The sequence below is a fragment of the Calonectris borealis genome, chromosome 1 (genome assembly GCF_964195595.1).
Source record: "Calonectris borealis chromosome 1, bCalBor7.hap1.2, whole genome shotgun sequence".
In the NCBI taxonomy this organism is placed as follows: Eukaryota; Metazoa; Chordata; class Aves; order Procellariiformes; family Procellariidae; genus Calonectris; species Calonectris borealis.
This window is the reverse complement of record NC_134312.1, coordinates 179,682,484-179,700,347: the sequence shown is the minus strand read 5'-3', so window position 1 is coordinate 179,700,347 and position 17,864 is coordinate 179,682,484.

Sequence of the window (17,864 nt, the reverse complement as noted above, 5' to 3'; positions counted from 1 at the left end):
TGGTAAAAGGACTGGGTTCAAACTGTCAAACTTCAGACATCAAGGAACACAGTTGCCGTGGACTTTCTTTATAATCAATGGAGACAAGTGTTGGAGATGAATCAAAACACCCAACCTATGTCTCTGCTCAAATATCCCACTGAAGATGTCTGTCATTCTTTCCTGTGTGAAAGAAAAATAGGAACATTGAGCTAATTAAGATCTCAGAAGCAAGATCCCTAAAGTAGATAGTGTTAATAAGTTAGCAATCACTCTTACACTACATTTTTATTGGTCATCCCTTTCAAATAGGGTTTTCTTGTTTGAGGCTGTTAAGATGGCACAAGAGTTCAGAACCAGGGGAAACAATCAGTCCTATGCTTATAAAAATTCAATATTAGGTACAAATATTGATCCATTATGATTACAAATGAGTATCAGTATTGACCTGCTATTGTCAATTAAAACAAAAGGCCTGCTTGCAGTTGTGGAAACTGCTGAATAGACATTGGAACTCCTTGATACAGAGGGAATCACTTACACAAAGCAAAAATGAAGAACTGACTCTTCTCTTGTTCTTGAATAAAAGGGTGAGAAGACAATCCAATCCTCTACATTATATTTCTTGCTTTTTGCAAAACAGTTGGATTTTTTATTTTATTTAGTGTCACCTGAAAAGCATACATTATGTATTTCAAATCAACCAAGCTGAATATCTGTTAAATACTTTGGGGATTGTAGCAGCTTTTTGCATGGAAACACTCAGCTGAAAACTGTATGTCATTCCTTATAAGCAATAGTGTGGTGTTATGTTCATGGTAAGCATTTCAAAATAACACTTCAAGGTGTTTAAAATGAATGTCCTAGTGCAATTTGGATTATTTACCAACTTTAAATCATATGTATGAAAAAGAATAATAAATGACTAACAAATCAATAACAAAGCAAGTAATAAATTTAGTGTGGAGTACAAAACCCGTCAAACTCAAATTTGTAAATGACAATCCTGGGCTATAAATATTAAGCTCAAATAACCAGAACTAACAATATCAGAAAAGTGATTATGACTGACAGTGTGATCAGAAACACTGCAGATCTCATTAGAAATATTAATTTGTGTATGCAGTATGTGTTACAAGTCTGGTGCACCTTTCAAATATGAATCTTACATGTGAAATAACATCTTTCAAGGCTATTTTTGTGCTACTTAGCTTCTGCCAATATCACATATAACTACTAACTATTCAAAGCCGAATCTGCTGGCATTTATTTTGTTCTTTACATTTCTTCACATTTCATAAACAGAATGGCAGTTCTAACAACTTGTCCCAGAGGCAAGAACATAAAGAAGGTCATAAGAAAAACAAAGCATGTTATTCTAAATGAAAATGAAGATAGGGAATTAGGAAGTTCTAAAACCTTACAGCTTAAGCTACAACAGAGCAAGAGAGCAGGAGAACAAGATGTTCACCTATGTATTTAAGAAGAAAAGAATCACTTTCTTTCTGAAGGGATTATTTATTTCAGTCTCACAGCTGCTGTGATGTATTGAATGCTTGACATTGTTATAGAAAATCAATGGAATTCAATCTGAGAAAGTTGTGTTGCATGCATTCAAACCTGATGGTTGCATAAATCAGTATTTCTGTTTAAAAAAATCCTTGGCTCAAAACAAAACCACATTTGTTTGTATACCTTTTAACTTCTTTTTTAATGACAAGTGTGATTGATATTTTATTTTTCTTCAGAGGGACTTCAATTACCAATGGGCATTCAACTGCCCTGTTAAGTTGAGCAATGAAGGATATCTCTTTATAAAAATCTGATTAGGAAACCTGCCTTCAAAGCATTTTTACTCGTTGAGTTTTTTCACAGAAGGACACTGAGGTGAAAGATTTTTATGGTGATAGAAAAAGCAACATAACCTTTTTTTCATTCAGACTAAGCAAAGCCCTTACATAGCACAGTCGAAGTATTCTTATTGTCTGTACAATAATTACAATATGATAAAATGATAGTTTTTCAGATATTGCTAATATGCAGTAAAATAATTCTTAAGCCAGTGTACTTGGTTTGTCAGAAGTTTACGACAAAACTGATGTTAAAAGAAAGAGGAAGAGATGAAGGAAATGAATATCTACATTTCAATACAGTATATATAATCATTGGGCCAGATGTTCAGGAAGTTAAAGTCAAATATGGCACTCCCAAAATTAATATAATGTTTTTAATATATATATATACACACCGCTTATTTCAGGGAACATATTCTGATTTACTAAAAGAAAGGATATAGGATTTTTAGACCAGATCAGATCACTGATACATCAGATTTTCAGGATTAACCCAACACCTGAAGATATAGGAAAAACAAAGTATACTTATTGTGACACTAGTATCTGGGGAACACTGCAGTGATGTGGGCTGAGAATTGTTTCTAATACTTCAGTGATCATTTTCCACCTGCCACAGAAGATTTGGTTAGTCTCTTGTCTCTGTTTTGATTAAAACCATAAAGATTGATTTTCTATTAATGGCCTATAAATTTAATTGACATTCAGTGTTATTCTGGGTAGTTTTCTATTAATGAATAGCCTAAAGGAATTCTAAACCTCATAATTGTTTAAACAAATCTATGCTATGTAAGTTTTCTGTCACTTCATTCTCATTGTTTCTGTTAACTTTTCAAAAATATCTCAGGCACCCAAAGTGCTATCTCTAGTTCCGATTGTTTCACATCTTCTGTCTTAGAAGAGTATACAGGGAGTGTGCCTTGATTCATAAATATATCTATCCTTCTATAGGCTTATATTACCTAAGGCAAGATTATAGATATGTACTTTGTATTCATCTTTGCAGCTGAAGAAAAAAAAAATGATTTTTTTTTAGTGTCTACAAATGCCCATTCTAAAGAACCAGCCCCATAAGAATTGTACATTATACACAGATATACTTTGGTTTTGGGATACTTCCATTGTGAAAATCTGAAGCACTGGCCTCAATCTCAAGCCTGGAGTTCCATGTCATTTTTTGAACCCAAAAGGAATATTAAAATAAAATAAATTAAAAAAAAATAATTAAAGACATGCTAACAGCAAGTTTCTGACTGTTTCTGTTTATGCAGAAAATTATCAATAAGCAAACAGGTATTAGCTATGCTATACTGCAGTAAAACAAATATAAGAGATGAAACAGGCCTTTATTTTGTTGATCGTAAAAAGAAACCACCACACATTGCTGTGTCTAGAACAGTATGATGCAAAATTAGGTATTAAGTTTTTGCATACTAGCATGTGTGAATAATACCAATACATGTTCTTAAATCCTGTCTCCTAAAAAGTTGTTGTTTTGGTTTGGTTGGTTGGTTGATTTTTTACTCTCTATTCATTCCCAGGTAATTCCACTTAATTAGAAGCAGGTAGGCTACAATTTTTTCTCAGAAACTAATGTGTATGATGTTGAATTTACAATATCAGTTTTATCATTTAGCTGAGAACTAAGGAAAAAGTAATAAATTATCCTATAGATAAAAGAGCATAATTGACTCTACAGCTGGCATATTTACATCAAATTTCTGGAGTACATATACTCAATGTTCTGGGTCAGAAAAAGATAAGAAATTAATTTATACTGCCTATCAGGGGCTAAAGGACAGCATGTGATTTATTTACTGTGAAAATATGCTTTAGCTAACTGTGTAAACAGTTCTTGTATTTATGTGTGCAGATTGCTGAAGATAAGTGAACTGTTTTTGTAATGATATCCATGAATATAGGATTGAATGGAAAGACATGAATGGAAGAAGGAATCTGAGCTGTGTTAAAGCATTTAGAGAAGTTTGGCTTTTCAGCTGAAACTAATAGCTCACACTGTAGTGCTGGAAGTTCTTGTGGCAGTTAGAAGAGGTCTGCTGTGAGAAAGCAGCAGTTAGTACAGAGGGTCAGGAGACTTTAAACTGACCTTTAATCCTGGTTCAGCTTCCTATACATACTTCACAATTTTTTTCATAAGTTATGTAGATGCTTAAAAATCAATGTGATATCAAAATGAATAATTTATATATCCTTTGATAAAAATAATTACCTATTTTCAAGTTATTCTGGTCGCTATGCTGACCTTCATATACCTATACTATATGTATTTCAGCTTATGTTACAGGAATGTAATAATTGTAAACTTTCCCCCCCTCCAGTTATACACCTCACTAAGAGCCTCTGATTCTTCTACTTTTTCTCAGTTATCAAGTTCTCTCAAAGGCTGCGCACTTAGACGTTCCAGCTTTATAACTAGATACCATGAGAACAAAAGCATTATAGCTGGCGATTCTGTGTATGCTTAAGACTAAAATCATTCACATAGGTTTTAAAAGTGAATATCTGTAAAGTAATGTGAGGAATTTTCCCTATCAGAAGAGGGTGTTTCCTTATATAGCTTTCCCAAACCTTATCCTTAAAAATATGCACTCTTCGATGCAGAGCTAGGACATTCAGTGATAGATTAAAACATGAAAGAAGAGGACAAATATGTGCTAACGTCCAAAACCTGGAAATTAAGAGATGCTTACTTTTCAAGTCTCTGTATTCATAAAGAAATTTTATATAATGTTTCACGCTGACTTTTGTGACACAGTTTCCCATAGTAAACTTCCTGGTGATGCGTGGCCAACCTTCTTGGCTTTTCGAAACATCTTTTAAACCTTCAAATGACTTAGTTCTGGAAGATACATTTTATATATCTCAGAGAACTAAGAAGAAGAGGAGCTCTAAAAGTGCTTTGTCTATAGGAGTAAACAGTGACTCATCAAGGGCTCCAAACTGTTTTCACTTTGGACCAGGACTGAGGATGTAGCTAAGTCCTAGAAGACCAACCAGGGCCAACCTCAGCCATATTCTTACTCTGGTGGATTTCTGCTGAGCCACTTCCTAGACAAGAAGAAATTCTGCACCAGCTTCTATGCCAGTGTTTCCCTGCTTCAAAGCATGTGATGCAGCCCAGCTAAAGAAGCCCCATTTGAACTGACCACAAGCTGCATGCGGATCAAGGGCCACAGACTGAGGACTCTTGCTGCAGATTGATTTGGAAAAAATCTGAGTAATGTATTTTGAAACAAAATACATTTGGTAGGGCAAAGTTCAAGAAACAGAAATAAGTTGGAAGTCTGACTCATGGCTGATGTCTTATTTTTACAAAAGCAGATTTTGAAATGTGTGGGTAATATTCAGTCTTAAGGTTGAAGCTATTACCTCATCACTGCATGCCAGAAAGACTTCAAGATCACTAAAGTCATAGAAAAGTACTTCTACCTCCCTTGAGTTCTGTGATGCCAGGTGCCTGTCACCTCAGGGCCAAGCAGCTGAAACAAGGACTCAGAAGGAATACTTCCATATTTTGGTTTCAGCAAAGGACACGCTAGACAGCTTGTGCACTTCTTAGGGTTTCTAAGGGTAGTTTATAGATCCACACATACTTGGATAAGGAATGTCTTCTTATTACCGGGTCACTTGAAATCAGACTTAGATCAAGTAAAGTTAAGGAACATGTCTAACTAATCCCTAGAGCATTCTTTGTCAGCATATTGTAATGGGCTGATATAAATTCTGCAGAACTCTTGCAAAAGGTAAATTAAATCAGAGTACTTTTTTCCACCCAGATTCAAACTTTACATTTCAGATCTTACAAATGAAACTGAATGTCTCTCTCCTTTCTCTAAAACATTTTATTCCAGGCCAATACTGACCTTTAAATTAGAATCATAAAATAATTTAGGTTGGATAGGACCCCTACAGGTCATCTAGTTTATTCCCTTTCACAAAGAATGGCTAAATTCAAAGTTAGATCACACTGTCAAGTGCCTTGCTCAGTTGACTCTCCGAGCAACCTTTTCCAGTGCTTAAATACTCTTTGCAGAGATTTTTTCTCTGATACCTAGTAATAATTTTTCCCTCGCTGCAACTTATGACCTTGGCCTCTTGTCCTTTCACTGTGAACCCCTGATAGGTCTGTCTTCTCTATGACCTCCCATTAAGTACTCAAAGACAGCAGTCTTGAAAGACATCCCTCTTTAGTTTTCACATCCCTTTGAAGACATCCCTCTCTAGTTTCACCTGGCTGAACAAACCCAGTTATCTCAGTGTCTCCTGCATGTCATATGCCTGAGGCCCCTGACCTTCTTGGTGACTATTCTGGACTCTCTCCAGCATGTCAATGTCTTTCTTGTACTGGCAAGCCCAGAATCTGAGGCAATATTATGGGCTTGGGTCACACAAGTGCTGCATGGAGTGTGATAATCTCTACTCTGGACCTGCAGGCTACACTCTTACTTATGTATAAAAGGGGCCTGTTGCACATAAGTAGGTGTCACTCAGTTCTGCCTCATCACCCAGGTTATTAATGTGGACACTAAATAGTATCAGCTCTAGTACTGACCCCTGGAGAACACAACTCACAACTGGTTGACAGATTTTGAAATGCTAATGCTTAAAATCTGGTGGTCCAGCCAATTTTGCACCTTCCTATCTACAGACTATCTATCCAAACTATATCTCACCAGTTTGGATACAGGGATACTATGTAAGGATTTGCTAAAGTCAAAGCAAATGACATCCACTGCTCTTGCCTCATCCACAGAGCCAGAAATTTCATCACAGAAGAAAATCAGACTGGTCAAGCACACTTTGGTCATGGTGAATTGATGCTAGTTGTTTCTAACCACTTTAAACCTGAACATGGCTTCCAGTACTGTAGTTCCTGGGAACCTCCTTCTTGTCTTTTTGAAGCTCAGCATGACTTCTGCCTTTTTAGAGAGATTAGAGATTGTCCTGGTTGTCACCACCTTCATATGATGACAGTGGCTTGCAATAACATCAAACGGCTTTCTCAGAAGTGTTAGACATGAGAAGAATCAAATTCAAATGCACACCAGTGATTAGACAGTTGTTAATAATAAGCAGATAGAAAGATATTTTATGTAAGTTCTTTTACCACTGCTGTGGTACATGTTATAGTGCATGCATAATATGAGTTGCCATGAACCCTGATAAACCTGGGAACTCCATAGCAAGAATGTGTGCCAGACTCAATTAAAATGTCCTGAGGCTGTCAGAAAACCACATCTCTGAAAACTTCATTGAGAGGTTATCTCCTCTGAAGGATGTAAAATGAACAATCACAGGATGATAGCTGAGGCTGAAAGTAAATACACAAGCAGAAAACAGAGACCCTTGAGCTATAAAAAGAGGTGGCCATTTATTGATGAGTTTGAATTCAAGGTGGAGAGAAACCAGTTTTAGAGCATAACAAAAGCAATGTGTATGGCTTAGCTGGGTAGATAAAGCCATTAGTGATGCTGCCAGAAAGGTATAGCAGGAATCTACTGTTAGAAGAAACTATGCATCTTGAAGAAAGGTAGGAAAAAACAGGACCCTATGTTAAATCCTTTGCCACACACTACACTGTGTATATAACTGTATGCTAATACTAGAAGCAGAGTTGGCTTTAGGCTTTAGACTGGCTGTTAAATTTGGATGCAACAGCACCCTCAGATGCATCCCACCTGGTACCATTGAACTGTGTATGTCCTATTTGTCAAAATGGTCCCTACCTTGAACCTCCTCCATCATGAGTAGGATTTCTGTCTGAATTCTCTCATCAGGCATGAAAGCCTGAAAGACCTGTTAGTAGACTTTACCAGTAAAGACTGAGGCAAAGAAGACACTGATTACCTCAATGTTTTCCATGTTCTTCATCACTTGGATGCCCAACAATTCCCTTGATCTTCTTTTTTGCTGCCGTGTATCTATAGAAGCCTTTCTTTTTGCCCTTCACATCCCTCACTAATTCTAACTTCAGCTGAGCTTTGTCCTTTCGAATTTCATCCCTACATTACCAGGTATTTTCTATATATTCCTCTTGGGTATCTTTTCTCCACCTTTGTCTTCCATATGCTTCCTTTTGGCATTTAACTCAGTCAGGATGGCTTCCTGCTATGCCTACTCAATTTTACGCATATTGGACGGAGTGTTCTAGTGCTTTAACAAGGTTGTCCTGGAAGATCAACCAGGTCTCCTGGGCCCTTTCAGGGCAGTATGCCACAAGGTCCAGTCTAGCCATTCCCTGAGCAAGCTGAAGTCTGCATTCGCTACAACCAGGGTTTTTATTCTTCTGTTTGCTTTCCTCATCTCCCTCAGGACCTTAAATTCTGTTATATCACAGTTACAGCAAAGTTTCTATCAGCCTTCCCATCCGCAACCACTTCTTTCTTATTTGTGAGCAGTAGATCCAACAGAGTGCCTGCCTTAGCCTCTCCAGCACCTGCAAAAAACTGGCTCCAGAGCATTCAACAAATCTCCTGGATTTCTTGCACCTTTCTGTACTGTATTCCCAACACAATCAGGAAGTAGAAGCTTGATGTGAGCTCATCATGAGATTTTATGTTCAGTAGGCAAGTTGCCTTTGGGTGCCTGACCACAAGTCACTCACTTTATGAACTCCAGATCTGCAGCACATTGTCTTCCTCTTACACTGTACTCCAACCAATCCAACCAACCCCAAAACACATTCATCCTGTAGGCAAAATCTCTTGAAGCTTCTTTCACACTGATGTCAAGCCATGCAACCAGTAATACGAGTACAACTGGTGGACATACTGTTTGTGGTGACAATACATGAATTAAGCAGAAAGTAATAAGGGGGGAAACAGCAATTCCTATCTATCTTTTGATACAATATTGTAGAAAGACTAGAAATACTTCTGTTGCTTGAGACCACAATTTTAACATGGTGTCACATTGCCCAACACTGTCAGTTTGCAGCGTGACTACAGACATTGTGATTCTCTGTTATAAAAATATGAAATAATACTTATGTTTTTGATTAAGGATTAACCACCACTCCTCAAACCCATTTGGTGTCAAAGTCAAAATTTTGTTATGGCAAAAAGGGACACCCTGTATATATGAAGAAAACAATTTATTATCAGTCTAATTAATATTTTAACAGTCAATTTGAAACAGAACAATCAGTTCCTACTAGTACACTAATTGCACTAAAGCTCATACTCGTCTAAATTCATACAGAAATGGCTCATGCATAATACTTTTAAATTTTTTACACAAGAAAACTTTCTAATATCTCTACATTTTTCTCTAGTGTTAAGCTTATCCTTCCAATGTTATTCTGATGCCAAAGGTCAGCAGCTTTCCTTAAGAGTCGGGAAGAGAGTTACAGCAAGTCATCAGCACCCTGAGATGATGACTTGAGAGTGTCAAGAATATGATGGTCATGATTAAGGGGATCTGCCTTCTTCCCATCAGTCTTGGGCCTGTTGAGGTTTATTTGAATGTGTTTTCTTATCACATTTTGCTTCTATCTTACTGGTGCCCAGCTGAAGTTTGCAAGTTGCAGAACAGACACTCTCTCTGCCTCCAACCTCAGTGTACAACCTCAGAAAAAACAAACAAAAAACAGCTCAGAATCGAGACAAACCAAGACCAGTCCTCAGATGCTGCATTGTTAGGTACATACAAAGGCTATGGCCTTTTAAAAGTACTGGCTAACTCATATTTACTGTGGTTCACAAGCTTACAAGTGATTGATATAAAAAAAGCAAAGCATTCAAGACCATTGAAGAAAAGAAGTAATCAGTCCTTTATGCCAAGATCCATAGACTATATACATCTCCACTGCAAAAAGAAGAATGTGTGTGTGAGAGAGAGAAGGTGGGGAAGGGAGGGAGAAAGAAGTAACTATCAGCCACTTCTCTCACCAAAGGAGACAGTACCTAGCCAACACTTTGCTTGATTCAATAAGTGAGAGTATTAAACACAATTTGTAAATTTTTACTTCAAAACAAACAAACCAACAAAAAATTTCTTCGAGTGTTTATATTTGTTATGTGGAAGAGAAACACAAACTTTTGACCCACCAATTGCTTCCCTGAGTTCCTCTTTCCCTGTTAGATGATATTTAGCTTTGCACTCAAGGTGCAAGAGTTTTGCTTCCAAATTTATCACTTCCCTGTTTTCTTTAAACTATTGGATTCTCTGTAGTGAGTATCTAATGTGTCCTGTCTTTATCTCCAGTCAGAACATTTCCATGTGTGTAACTAATTAAATGATCTATTCTTATAGGATCTGTGTCTCCCTTATTCAAGTGAGTATTCTGACCAATTAACGGTTACATAAAAAATTGGGTGTTATCATCACTAGATAAAAATAATAAGCTCTGCTCAGTTCTTTGAAAGAACAAATGTAGATGACTACCATCAGAAGACAATCCCAATTTCATTTGTTTTCACAAATGCACACAAAAAATAAATCAGACGTTGATACTTAGTTTCATTGTCTACTGGGAAATTATTAATCCTAGAAAACTTTTTTAGGGCATGAGAATAACTTCCTGCTCTGTTTTATTAATAATTCTTGATATTTCTTTGTTCACACATCCATGAGCAAAGGTTTTTAAAACACCTGTAGCTCTTCTTCTGGCTCTTCGAAAGAGTGTTTGAACTTTTCTCTTCTTCAGAATTGTTTCCTATGAGATTTAACTACAAAAGGTGTTGAGTTTTTTTTCCAATTCACTCAAGTTTTAATCGAAGTAGCATACAATTTTACTGAGATTAGATTTGGTACAAATCTTGCTAAACATAGCAGTGGAACTGTCTTGATCATACCTGGGGTTTGGCATACTTGAAGCAACAGAGCCTGCTGGATTGAGACTCTCCAAGCAAAGGAGATACCTTGTCAGGCCTGCCCCAAAGCCAGTGACTCGCATCATAAAACAGTTTGCAGGAAGCAATAAATTGAAACTAAAGACTTTCTGAGTCCCCAGTCTGGAGGGGGCTCTCTGAAGTATTTCACTGAAGTTTCAGGACACTGCAAGGTTTGGAGGCTCCCTGTGGGTTGGGATGCTGGGAGCATCAGGGGGCTCCCCATGGGGTCTATCAGGGCAGGGCCCGGTAGCCAGGGCCCATCCCACTGCCCAGCCAGTGGCAGGGCAGCCAGGGCACCAGGGCAGCCCCAGCCCCAACCCCCAGCATCAGGCACCTCCCCAGGGACGTGGACAGGCCAAGGCCAGGCTGGGACATGGGCCCACAAGTGGGCCCGGCTCAGCAGGTCCCATGGCTGGGCAGGGCAGGGCAGTGGGGAGCTGGAGACCGGCCCTGCTGCAGTGTCATGGGAGCAGGGGCTGACGGCCCCAGGGGGCTGACATGGGGTCCTGGGCCATGGGCAGGGAAGGGGGAGTCCTGGGGGGTGAGCAGGGCCTGTCAGTGGATAATCCAGGGATCTTGTGTTCATCACTTATTTTGATAGCTACTGCTTTCTGTTTGATTTTGAAACACTCATTCTTCTTGAATTCACTGGCAGCCAACAGTAAAAAGAAAAAGAAAGTCTAGGTTACAGAAGTTCTGTTCATCAGCCAGCTCAGATTCAGCAGTGTATATCTCTTGCTTTTTCAAAATAATTCTATTTTAAAAACATATAAAGTTATATTAAAAATAATATTATTAGAGGTTATTTCACATTTTCAATAGGGTGTTTGGTCCTTAAGATTCTTTATAGAATATTTACTTGTTTTATTCCACTTGATACACTAATTTTAAGTTAACAGCTGGAAAGCTCGCTTTCTTACATTTGACCCTCCTTGGCATTTCCCTATCACACACCATTTGGCAATGCATCATTGAAAGTTAACATTATACTATAGCAGCAGAATTACAGAAAGTCCTATCTAGTATATAAGTCGTCTAAAGACATATTTTATACCTGTGATTTTTTTTTTTTGCTATTGTAACCATATTTTGCTTTTCTATTAGAAATATTAAATGGAGGCATCAGACTCATATTTTACAGATCAAGTGTATTAATTATTGGGTATCTATGCTGTGACTGATAGTTAAGGAAGAGATTTTAAAAGTCTAGTAATTTGCTTTAAGATATCAATTGAATCATTATTCCACAATGGGTCTGACTATATGCTGTTTCAAGATTTCTATAGTTAATGTTAAAATATTTACTTCCTAATTTTATTTTCCAAATTAATTTTATATATCAGTTAGTGTCAGTAAATATTTAACTGGGAAAAATCTATTCTTTAAGAAATAATTTTGTAAAATACAGTTTTACTGCATGTTCATCAGGATCATTTATTATTCATGTTTTCACTCTTGTCAAGTTGAAGAAGACTAACTGGCGATATTGATCGATGTTGGATTCTTCTCTTACAACACTTGTCTGTCTTTTGCCATCTTGCTGTCAATTCAGCCTTACAGGCAAACATTGACATTTACTCCTACTTTCTTTCCTTTCAGCAAAGAATGTTGTAGGCTCGGATGCTCTGTTTGCAACAGATCTCATCCAGCTTTTCGGTTACTGTAATTCAAATCCAGAGAATCTAATCAATGTATATAAATCATAGGATCATAGAATGGTTTGAGGTGGAAGGGACCTCTAAAGATCATCTAGTCCAACCCCCCTGCCATAGTCAGGGACATCTTTCACTAGATCGGGTTGCTCAAAGACCTGTCTAACCTGACTTTGAACACTTCCAGGGATGGGGCATCCATAACTCCTCTGGGCAATCTGTTCCAGTGCCTCATCAGCTGAGGGATGCCAGATTCTTCTGAGGTATCCAGTGATATTCAGTGACAGGACAAGAGGCAATGAATACCAACTGAAAACCTGGAAGCTTCATTTAAACATAAAAATATTTTTAATTAGAACAGTAGTCAAACCCTGGAGCAGGTTGCCCAAGGTGGTTGTGGAGTCTCCATCCTTATCTGAATGGACACAGCCTTTAGCAACCCACTTCAGCTGACCCTGCTTTGAGCACAGGAGCTGGACTTAGATTCCAGAGTGCCTTCCAACCTCATTAACTATTCTGTGTCTCAACATGTTGTCACTAGGGCATCATATACTTCCTGGACGAGACGGAAGATCAGGTGTTCTGTAATTTTATGTGTCCAGGGTGTGCCACTTAAGGAAAGATGATGGTCCGGGTTGCTGTGTTATTTAGCTATATGGAAAATAGCAAGGATTCCAGTCCTTGATTTAGTAAGAGTTTATTTGTTTACATAATCTTGACCTATAAAGACAGGATCAAGAATGTTAATCAGTCTTAGAATATAGCCTACCCTGATGCCTAGAACACCAGTAAGAGATGTAGTTTTAAATTTCCATGAGAAGAACAGGACTGAATTTAAGAACCACCTCTGAAATCACCAATAAATATGTTAGCAGCATAACCATATACCTCAGCTCTATACCTCTTCATTCAGTTTATTTGTTTGGGAGGAAGCCATTTGGCAAATTTAATCTTAATTTCAGGTAGAATGAAACTGAATTTTTAAAGAGATTTATTTTGAGAAAATATATTTAGTTGATATCTAATCATACCACAAAGCATTCTTCTAAATTAGTGTCCACTACATTAAAATATTCAACTGTTGATTTGCCAGTGGATTTAGTTTATTATTGTAGCTGTAGGTTGCTTTTTTAATTAAAATATATTAAATGGAGGGGTGTTCAGGCACATATTTAACAGTTATAGACCATATGTTTATATTATTTACTGGACCCAACCTGCAGATCCCTGACCAGTCCTTCCTTGTTTATAAGTCCAGCAGAGCACCTGTCCTCATTGGTCCTCAATGGGAAATTATGCTCAATCACTACAGAAACCTCCTGGATTGCTTGTGCCCTGCTGTGCTGTCCATTCAGCAGATATTGACATAGTTGAATTCCCCCATGCGGACCAGTGCCTGCGAATGTGAGCCTTATTCCAGTTGTCTGCAGAAGGTCTCATCTACTTCTTCCTGATCAGGCATTCTATAGTGGACACCCACCCCAACATTGCCCACCTTGGTCTGCCCACTAATCCCAACCCAAAAATTCCCAGCTAGTTCATCACCCATCCCTGGGCAGAACTCCATGCATTTCTGCTACACTCTTACATACTGGGAGACTCTCCCTCCTTGCCTTCCTGTCCTGCTGTTCCTAAAGAGCCTGTACCCATCCATGGCAGCACTCCAGCCATGTGAGCTCTCCCACCATGATAGCATTGAAACTGTGAAAAATGGTTGGAGCCAAATGTAATGTAACTTTGTACATATGCCAGTTGAGAATGTGTCCTGGTTTTGGATGGGATAGAGTTAATTTTCTTCCCAGTAGCTGGTATAGTGCTGTGGTTTGGATTTAGTATGAGAAGAATGTTGATAACACACTGATGTCTTAGTTGTTGTTAGGTAGTATTTACGCTAGTCAAGGACTTTTCAGCTTCCCATGCTCTGCCAGATGCACAATAAGCTGGGAGGGAGCATAGCCAGGACAGCTGACCCAAACTGGCCAACGGGGTATTCCATACCATATGACTTCATGCTCAGCAGTAAAAGCTGGGGGAAGAGGAAAGAGGGGGAGGACATTCAGAGTGATGGCGTTTGTCTTCCCAAGTAACCGTTACACGTGATGGAGCCCTGTTTTCCTGGAGATATCTGAACACCTGCCTGCCGAAGGGAAGTAGTGAATGAATTCCTTGGTTTGCTTTGGTTGCGTGCACAGCTTTTACTTTACCTATTAAACTGTCTTTATCTCAACCCATGGGTTTTCTCACTTTTACCCTTCCGATTCTCTCCCCCATGCCCCCAGGGGGGAGTGAGCCAGCGGCTGTGTGGGACTTAGTTGCCAGCTGGGGTTAAACCATGACAGAATGTCTCTGGTACTATTATTCCACAAACCGTGCTTGGCAGGGTCCCAGAGAGTGCCAAGTGTAACAGACAGAAAAAATATCTGGGAGTATACTGACAATTAATACCATCACCAATCTTCAATCATCAATCCACTTGCAAACTCATTTTACAGATGCAGTGTAGATGTATCTTCTTCTCAGGAGGGTATCCTACAGTCTGTTGCAGAATATAGTTCTTGTTTGCAGGTCTTCTCTCTTACTGATCATTCAGGCAATTTATAGAAAGTAAAAAAAAAAACCTTCGGTAGGCAAGACAGACAAAAGGGCTGCATCTAAGAAGGCTGTCAACCTAGCTTCACACCTTTCTCCTCTCTGAGAAAATAGGCAGGAAGACTGTGAGTGAGCGATGGCATATTCTTAGCAAATCTCCAAGCCTCTATTGTCCCAACAGGCTCTGGGATGATGAGAGGGTAGGACTAGGAGGCTGATAGCTTAAGGACTGTACACATTGATGTTTCCCAGAAAAGAGCTCCCCAGTCCAGTATATGTGCACTGATTATGCAATGAATATTTAGCAATAGCCAATTGCATTAAAGAGGAGAGAATTCTTTGCCTGTGGTTCCTACTCCTTTTCAATGTTTACCATTCTTACACTAAGCAGCCATCAGTCACTCCATTGATTCCACAGGAGCCATTTCTATGCACATTTTCAACAGTCAAAGCTAAAATAGTCAACATGGAACTAAGGTCACAGAATTTCTGCTGTTATGAGTTTTGCTATATAAACATTTCTTAATAGATTTAATATGGCATTATTACTGTTTCTGAAGTTAGTTTGTATTGGAATCTAAAGAAGTAGTAATATCTCATAATAAAGGATAAGCAATAATTCCTGTGAGTCTAAATTTATTATTTTTCTAAAATAACTGTTCTAAATACTATCTATTTCCATTTTCTGCCTCTAGATCAAAAAGTGTTATGAGTGTCTTTGAATATTTCAGGTGAAATCATTGTAGATGTAAAATACATGTTGTACCTATACAAAAAGTAAAATGGTTATTTATGATAAACTTGGAAGGAAAAATTAAAAGTGTAAAAATCCTGTTGCAATTAATATAAATAATCCTCTTCCATATATTTTATTTAAATCACCAGATGAAAATAGCTGCATGTTCCAAAATCTATACCAACAGATGGCAAGCCTTTGTTACGCCAGATATGTATGTACTTTGCACCTGTCACATATTTTGTTATAAAGGTGTAAGTATTGCTAGTGTACATATAAATGACTATTTAATCCTCAGGTCAGTTACCAACATGTTAGCCATATGTCATGTAGGAGAACAAATGTTTTACTATAATAGGAAAAGAACATTCTAGTTGCCATATGATTTTCCTTTAATTACAAGATTCAAACGTGCAGCATGGACAAGTCTGTCTGAGATTTGTTGAATCTCTGTGTTTCACCACAGGATACTTATTTATCAGCCTCCAAAAAAATGGAATTGTGTAATGAGAGGAATTGAGCTTCTTTTAAAAAACTTTTTAGATTTGTTATGAAAGGGAGTTCTGATGGGCAGTAACCCACAAGGAATACTGTTGAAGATGAAAATAGATTAAGGTCAGTTTAGGTTCTGTGGAGCAAAATTATCTTAGCATTTATAGTACTAATGGAGAATAGGTTATTCTGAGAATGATGGGTGCATCTAAAGTGTTATTTTGTTGTTCAGCTACAAAAATGGAGTTCCAAAAGCAAACCTGGACATACAATAGAGGTGAACACCTTACCAGGCCAGTATTGACCTAGCCAACATATTAAGTCCGCGATCACCAAAACAGACAATATAAAGCAGCAGAAAGAATAGTGTGTTTGGAGCATACTTTCCTGTGTGGTACTTTTTTCAAGGTTTCATTTACGTACCTTTCCGAAACAGGAATATTATGTTGGAAATTGTGCTTTTCTTTTGGGCATTCAATCTTTTGGTTTTTTTTAATAGCAATATTTATAATTACATTCAGTCTAGATTGAGTGGTAGGCATAGTCTGAGCACACCTTGTTAACTGCATTCCCTTGTCAATGTAGTCATCAAAATAGCATTGTCCAAAATGTTATGCAGCCTTAGGACAGAGACAGTCAGCTTAACAGTGGCAGCAGAGCCACTGATTACACCTATTCAGAAAAGCTTGTACCTGAAACCTCAAGTAGATACAGTGCCTCAGTAATCCAAATAGTTAAAGAAAGAGGTTTGTTTTGTTTGTTTCCCAAGATGGATCTCAATTTACCAATTTACCCATTCTGAGACTGTTTTAGGCCAATCCTTACAATAGCTTCTCTAAGAAACACCTGTTTTCAAACCTTTTGGGTTTTGGGGTTTTTTGGGCGGATTAGGTTTTGTAGGGTTTTTTTTTAAATAAAGAGTTTTTATTTTAACAGAAAACTCATAAATTGATTTTTTTTTTCTCTAGGGATATCTCATTTTAAATACTTCCTAAATATTCCTAGTGCTTGCTTTACAAATAGTTACACTGAGAACCAAGATCAAATAAACAGTGTAGAGTGAATTCCTGATCAATAATATAATTCATGGTGTGTACTCTTTACTTAAAAATGTTTTGTACTGCTTTCTAGGAATTAAACATATACAGAGAAAGATATGGGGGTTTAAACAGATATTAAGGTTCTACTTGGACAAAATTACTACTTGATTCTTTGTTTTGTTTTGTTTTGTTTTTTTTTTACCTATAAATACATCATTTGGTGTTGTATGTTATTGCCCTGGTTTCAGCTGGGATAGAGTTAATTTTCTTCCTAGTAGCTGGGATAGTGCTGTGTTTTGGATTTAGTATAAGAATAACGTTGATAATATACTGGTGTTTAGTTGTTGCTAAGTAGTGCTTACACTTAGTCAAGCACTCTTCAGCTTCCCATGCTCTGCCAGGTGCACAAGAAGCTGGGAGGGGACACAGCCAGGACACTTGACCCAAACTGGCCAAAGGGATATTCCATACCATATGATGTCATGCTCAGTATATAAATTGGGGGGAGTTGGCTGGGGGGGCAGCCATCGCTGCTCAGGGATGGGCTAATTTTACTCTGATCTTAGCAAAGGTACTTTAGATTCACATTTACAAGAAGTGAGTAGCGAATATTATGACCAGGACTAAAGGCGTCCTGCCTCCTTTTAGGGAGGTGGAGTAGCCAGGTG